Below are 7,558 nucleotides of genomic sequence, written 5' to 3'. Positions count from 1 at the left end.
GGAGAGGATGGTGTTGGGTGGGTAAGAGAGGTAGTTCTGAGATTTTAATCCCAGTGAGGGGACTGGGACAATACCACAGGAGGGGCTGCAACACCAGGGCTAGGCTGTTGGGGGTGCAGGCTGTCCTAGGAGAAAGATGCTGGTGCAAGTGGGGTGAGGGCTGAGTGTGTGGACTCTGGGATGGAGTGAAGATCTGGGACACAAAGGTATATGGTAGGAATGTAGGTAGTGGGGTATGAAGAGAAGCGTGCAGTGAGGGGCTGGGAGATGGTATGTGGGACACTAGATCATAGAATCATAGGATGGTTAGAGTTGGAAGGAACCTTAAAGATCATCTAGTTCCAATCCCCTGCCATGGGCAGGGACACCTCCCACCAGACCAGGTTGCTCAAAGCCCCATCCAGCCTGGTCGTGAACACTTCCAGGGATGGGGCATCCACAACTTCCTTGGGCAACCTGTTCCAGTGTCTCACCACCCTCACAGTGAAGAATTTGTTCCTAATATGTCATCTAAATCTACCCTGCTTGAGTTTAAATCTGTTACCCCTCATCCTTTCTCTACAGTCCCTGATAGAGTCCCTCCTATCTCTCCTGTAGGCTCCTCTAAGTACTGGGAAGTTGCTGTAAGGTGTCCCCAGAGCCTTTGGTCATCTGGGATGTGCTGTGAGGGAGGGATGGGGGGCTTTGTTGTGGGAAGAACTGAAATACTGGTATCTGCAGGAAGGGATGTGGATGAAGAAAGGTGGAGGATGAGGTATGCTGGAGACAAATAAGCTGATACATGAGGGGATGGGTGTAGTGATGGAAGATGTGAGAAGCTGGGACTTGAATGATTGGGAGAAAAGGGTATGGGAGTGGTGTTTTATGGAGAAGCAATGGCAGCCAGAATATGGGGTAGGAAGAGCTTGCAGGAATGAGTGGATGCATGTGGTTGTAAAGGGAATTGTAGGGGTCCAGATCTGGGAAGCAGTGTAGGTAGTAGGAATCCAAGGAAGCTAAGCATGTAGTGTTGAACTGGTACGTGGGATAGTTGTGCAAGAGGAGTTTGTGGGATGGGATCTTGTGTATAGGGGTTGCAGGCAAGAGCAGTATCTAACGAGGCAAGGGAAATGTGTTTGTTTATTTGGAAGTGTTTCTGCTAGGCAGGGAAGAGACGCTGCGTGTGTGCATGAGGGAGTGTGTGCCCTGGCTGACTGCAAAGGGTTGTATGGAAGGCTGTTAGTGGGATGAGAGAGACTAAATCTGCAGAGATACTGCAAGGTCATGAGGTTAAGGGTTGGATGACGGGGCGGGGGGGAAAGCCCAACACTGGAGACCCCAAATGCTTTGGGAAATGATGGGGCAGGTGGGTGCATGCAAGCAGCATGGCACCACTTCTAGGATGAGAGACAGCATCCTGTATTTCTGCTTTGTCTGACTTTCTGTCCCTAAGGCCACCGTGTAGGTGACGGGATGATGGGACTAGAAAGACTTCTGATGTTTAAATGTTTGGGATGTGGAAGGTGGATGTTACTCTGGGAGGGTAGACAAAGTGTGAGGGCACAGATGGGAAGAATCCGATCTGACAGTCAATTGTGGGTTGTTATTTGGGTATAAGGTGGGATGATTACATGGTTAGTGGTTTAATCATAAACAAAAAGAGAAATCGGGAAATTGTCATGCAGCAAAAGAAAGAAAATATGAAATAGTAAGTGGCAGTAGGGAGCTGATTGTGGAACAGTTCAAAGCCCACCAATGTGAAAGGGAAGATGCTGTTATTCTCCAGATGCCAAACATAATTTGGATCTGAAACTGGTATGGAAATAACCATGAACCTACTTTCTGGGAGAGGAGCATCAAGTCTTGCAGCTCTTGCTTTGTAAAGTTACACCTTTTCCTTAGTTTGGGCATGAGCCTCACTGGCTTTGGGGCAGAGAAGAAAAGGTTGTGCCAAATCTAGTTTGTCTCATTAAGCCTCCTTGTTGCTGACTAGTTGTTCTACTGTCAAAATACAGTTGGAGGAAGCGGGGGAGACATTTCTTCCTGTTTGAGGGGTTTCAGTAACATTTTTATGTTCCTTGAAAGTATTTTGTCCTCATTTTCTCTGTGGAAAGCCCACACAGACATCATAGGATGCTCCGAAGCATCCTCAAAATTTATCAAGCTTTAAAAGTGGGGGGTGGGGGGGGAAAAGTGATGTAGATATTTTTTTTGCCTTCTGCTTTGTTGGAAGACAATATTTGGCCCGTGGTTGCTCAGAATACTACAAAAGCAAGTGTTGGAAAGCTAGGCGAGGCATTACATGAAATTAAATAATAAAAAAATCACAGCATATGGACTGGAAGAATTAACATACCTAAACAGCTTTACTCCTGTCTTATTTTTGTTCACCTCTCCTGCTTTATATTAGGGGCTGTAATACCCAGTTGCTGTCTGCAGTGGGGTGTTACAGGTGTTCAGCTGGTGCAGTTAAATAGAGGCTCACACACAGTTGTGCATGTTTTGTGTTCGTCCTACGCTCGCAGCAGAGCTGTGCTCGCAGAAGTGCATGTGTCCGTATCCCACAGCAGACGGATCTGCTTTCTCCTGGAAATCGTAGGAGTTGCTTTAGTGAGATATTATGGCCATTTTGGCTAAGTTGGCATGATGGCTCTGTTGTGTGGTGGGGTTTTTTTTGTTTTTTCTCTTTTTTTTTTTTTTTTTTTTTAAAAAATGGAACCTGACAATTAGGCTGAGGAACATAAAATACAAGTAAGGGATCCTTTTCAGTGTGATTGGACTTGAAGATATTAAATTTTTTTTTTTTTTTTTTTTTTTTTTTTTTTTTTTTTTAAAACAGTGATCTCCGAAGAGATTATTTTTAATGAATGTGTCCTTTTTTCTTACTCAGAGCATAAAAATGGCTCAAGGGCTCATATTCTTTCCCTGTCTCCCTTGCTGGCCCCTCCTCAAACAACAAAAGAAAGGCAGCTTTCTTTTTTTAAGTTGGAGTTAGCAACGATGTCAGTTTCAGGATTTTGGAATTTTCCCAGTGGGGTGGGCGGGTTTTTTTGTTGATGTGTTTTTTTGGGTTGGGATTTTTTGTGGAGAGGGGTCTGGGGATCTTGGGTCTCACTGCACTGTTGTGAACTCTTAACACCTTAATTGAAGGGGTGGAGATGCTGAATCACTAACAAAGACCTCCTTTATCCAAAATGTTAATCAATCATTGACGTTAAATAAGTGTGAACAAAACCAAACAAAAAAACCCCCACCCTAAACAAGTTTTTGTCTAAGTCCCCCTCCCATTCAGCTGCTCATCTTTGGTCAGGTTAACATTAGAAATTCTTTTGGGGATGTATTTTGTGTGTGTGTATGTACTTGTTTTTGGCAATGTTTGATAAAAATTCTGTTGCTGACTTGCCAGTATACTTTTCCCAATACAGATTATTTAGCTCATAGATGCAATAAAGATGTTTTGGGAGAAACTGCGATTGACTCTGGTGTGAGGGAAGTAGTTAGACTATGACAGTACTGTTGTAACTATCTTTTTGTGGGCTAGGGGTGTGCATATAGGTGTATTTTTAGGTTTTTGTATTTTGAGGGAGGTGTTTTCCTTGCCCCTCTTGTGATCAGTTAGTTTATTTATTGGTCAACACAGTCTTCTAAGATAGGCAGGACCCGAATTTTAATGTGAAAGAAAATAAATAGGTTTCTGTTCACAGAACCAGAAACTTTGTAGTTCTTCTGTATATTATGAATACAAAGGGTGTGGACTCTTTTTTCCCTGTGCTTCCCTCCCCTTCCTCCCCCTCATCTTGCATTTCATCTTTACAGTTCGTGTACTTGGATTGTTTTCAGTTAGGGTTACTCCACAGCCAGAGAAACTACATTTGTCACTAAATATCCAAATATAGAAACTAAGGCAACTATAAGCCGCAAGGCTAAAATACTCACATACAGCAGCTTTTCGGAGCAGTTTATATGTTTGACGTGGATAAGAATGAAGTACCTTTGATCCATATTTCCTAGCTGTTCGAAGTCTTGCTACTTTGTAATATATTGACTTTCCATACCTATTTCTACATGTTTCTTTCTGGATATTTTTTTTTCCTATTGAGTTCCTGACAGGCTGTGTCAATTCTGTTGCCCTACAAACTGTACCTATGGCTTAGGAATTTTGTTGGTCTTTTATAAATTCAATGGAAAAAACCCACCACAAACAGCCCCACAACTTTATCCCGTGGAGCAATTTACACTTGAGTATTCAAACTAATTCCTTTCTTAAATGTTAGCAGGGTTTGATCTCTTCCGCTTTCTAGAAGTTTACCAGAATTTCTTCAGAGTGATGCAGCCAGCCTTCATAAAATCCTTCTATCTAGTTAGCATGGCCTTGGACTTCACAGAAATCTCTGTGCCTTGGTAAGGTCTGTGGCCTGTTTACATAGATATGAAGTCCTTTAGCCCAGCAGGATTTGCTGCTTACAAGCTCTGTTAGAGTCCCTCTAGTCTTCCTGCTGGCAAAATTAAGGTGTTACCTCTGGTTTTCAGAGCAATTTGTGAATGGACGGAGATTTCATTGCTGAATTTCTGTCTGAGCACAGCTCTGCCTGTTGTATGTAAAACAGCTTTCCCCTGTACCTTTACTTCTTTTAGGCTTGCTTTTTTTTTTTTTTTTTTTTGGTTTTAAAAACCTAATCATTTTAGAGCTGGACCTCCTTTATGGTAGGGATTATACAAGTGCAGAAGGACAGGAATCTTACTCATAGTTCAGAATTCCAGATAATCTTGAAGAACTCGAAACAAAAAACCCCATCTGTTTGGAAATTCTGGAAGAGTTGCCTTTAAGACCATGCAGTCTTACAAATAGTAGCTAACAACAATAGCAAAACATAAGGTCAACACGTCAATGTGTGCTGGCTCCAAATGAACTGTTCCAGTGTTGACTTTAATCTTTTTGAGAATTGGGATTGTACTTTGTGACTATACCCTTACCTGTAGACCCAGCTGCCCTCTAGAGTTGTCTCTAGCCCTCTAGCTATCTGCTGGAGTTGTCTTTTGAGGAGTCCTTGGCTCTTACCGTTTTGGTTCTGCACCTCGGTGTGTGCTGGTGCTGCTGCTGGGTCAAGGAACTGGTCTGGATTGTAAGTATCCTGGTAAAAAAGAAAAAAAAAGAGGAAAATTATGCTTAGCCTGCATCAGTTTGCCAAACTGGTTCACTGTTTGGCCATGCAAATGGTTCTATGGGCACATCAGGCAGTGTGGTGCAGGGGTGGAAGTAAATATTGATAGCAGTAGTTTTTAAAGCAGGCATTGCTGCCAAAAGGGATGCTCATCTAACTATACCCCTAAGAGTCTGCTAAACTTGCTAAATGTTATTTACACCTATTTGTTACAGCTTCTCTTGCCTGAGAACGGTTCCTTCAGCTTACCTTGTTCTTTTTGCCAAAAATGTTTCTCGTCTCCCAACATATATGCAATGTATAAAAAGAGAGTCCCTCTTTAAGAAGCTTCAAGCAGGGCAAAAAGAAGAGTATGGTGGTTTAGCTATGGAAAAGTTTCTTCTACTTCAAGACTGTCTGATGGTACGGAACATGTAGTGTAAACTGATGATAGACTATTTAGTATGGTTGCAATTAAGCAGTGAAACTCATGCTGTGAGAATCATCAGGAGCAAGAATTCAACAAGAGTTAAAAAGGATCAGATGTCTGTAGGAATATGAAGAATATTCAATTATCATAATCAGTGACAGTAGAAATTTTGGAAGAGGTATTAAGCCTGTGGTCTAAACGTTGTTTTTTATTCTGTTCTGACAGATGTGCTTCTATATTGGGAAAGAGAGGGAGGGAATAGCTTGTTGTGCCTGTGTTTGCTGTGGGGTTCTCGCACACTTCTCTGCAAACTTGATTGAGACCGGTGTGTGAGATGTGCCATGAAACTGCATAGGCTTCTGGTTGGATACTGGTGACCCATCCTGAAATCTAGTTTGAGCTAGAAACTGTGGCTGTTGGGGAAAGTGAGCTGCTGCTACCTGACTTTAAGTTTGTTTTACTCCTACTTCTGTGGGTTGTTCTTACCTGCTCTTCCGCGGAGTCGGATCTCGGCGCTCTGTTTTTGATCTCCTTTGGCAACAGTCATTGAATTTATTTTAAAGACTGTTATGAAATTGCAGTTTACTGTATATCTTAAGAATGAATGTTATCTCTTTAGAGTAGATAGACATGCTCCAAGATCCCTTTTTTTCAGACAGGCTTAAAAGCAGAGGTGAGCTTTTCCTTGTTTGGCCTCTGAGTTTGTGGAATAGGGAAGGGAGATGAAAAGTGGAACTGCAAGGTGGTTGGTTTGTTTGTTTTTAAAGCCTAGGCAGAATCAATGAAATGCTTTTTGAAGGAGGGAAAATGGAAAGTATGCTTTACCAGTGACATAATTTCTTCCAAGAAAGCCGGGCTGAGAGGTGGTGGAGCAATGTCCTCTGAGAATTCACTGAAAATTGGGTGCTGTATACTTGAAAACAATACTGATTTTAAGTGCTCCTCAGTGGTACAATCTATGGAAAAAAGAGCGTATGATATATGCGATAATTTAACTGCATATAGAATTGGGGGAGAGCTTGCCTCTTTCTGTATTCAGTGCAGAGCAGTTGTGATTCGGGCATGGATAGCCGTACGGCTGCCTGCTCAACTCCCAGCATTTGCGATTACTCGGAGCTGGTTGTCCGGTTTTCGTGGCTGTTTGGGCTCATAAGAAAGTGGTGCCACTGTGTTCTTGCTGCTTGGCTTTCTGGTGGGGCTGTCTGTGTGGTAGTAGAGCAAGGGAGCTTTAAATTGCTGACCCATCTTGTCACTGGATGGTCTCCATGTGCTTGTTGTTGTCCTCTATGCCTTCTGAACAAAGGGTGCAGATACCTGTTTTACCTTACCAGTAGGGTGGCTGGAGCCCATGGGCTCTTTTAAAACCGGGTTAGGTTGGATTTGGTGGTGGACATGAGAACAGAACCTGGCTCTTAACGTGCCTGCAATTTATCTGCTCGACCATGTTACTTACGCTCTACAAATTGCTTTACATCTGTCTGTCTTCTCGTGTATGATGTGCAAAGCCATCTTTGCCACCTTTGCAATGTGTATAGAATTATGCAAAACCTGAAGGAAAATTCTGTTTTAGTGGTTTACTGCTAAAAACAATGGGTAAAATCAAGCAGTACACCCTTTTTCAGGTTGCTCAGAGCTGTGTTCTCTGCATGTTGCTTCAGGTGTCTTGATATCACTGTTCCACTGCCTGTGAAACAGCAGTATTTTATCTGCTTACCAATCTGTTTTTGTTTGAGGATTGATTAGAAATGTATTTGCAGTGTAATATAAAACAAAGCTGTAGCCGGTTGAGGTGAGCAGCCTCAGCTTCTACAGTGAGAGCTGTTATGGTGGAGAGTTTAGGCAGTCTTATGTACAGAGAAATTCTTGGAACTTCTGCTAGTGGAATCAAAATTTTCCACCACATTTTATATATATGTATGAGAAGGGAGTAAAGAACTTCAGGCCAAAATGCTTTGACAGCTTATTAGCAAGAAAATGCTTTCTTCTGTCTCTTAAAAAAAAAAAAAAA

The 7,558-nt window shown here is 42.4% G+C and overlaps 1 protein-coding gene across 1 annotated transcript in view; it reads left to right on the top strand.

Moving 5' to 3' along the window:
• Positions 1-564: 564 nt before the first annotated feature.
• The window catches only part of BCL9 (B-cell CLL/lymphoma 9), a 30,638-nt gene continuing 23,644 nt past the window's right edge, over positions 565-7,558 (top strand). Inside the window, exon 1 of the mRNA XM_014947327.1 lies at positions 565-1,794. The gene's annotated coding sequence lies outside the window, so the exon portion shown is untranslated. The remainder of the gene's footprint in view (positions 1,795-7,558) is intronic.

The sequence above is a fragment of the Calidris pugnax genome, unplaced genomic scaffold (genome assembly GCF_001431845.1).
Source record: "Calidris pugnax isolate Ruff unplaced genomic scaffold, ASM143184v1 scaffold95, whole genome shotgun sequence".
NCBI lineage: Eukaryota > Metazoa > Chordata > Aves > Charadriiformes > Scolopacidae > Calidris > Calidris pugnax.
Note: the sequence above shows the minus strand (reverse complement) of the source record. Positions and strands in the feature narration are given on the sequence as shown.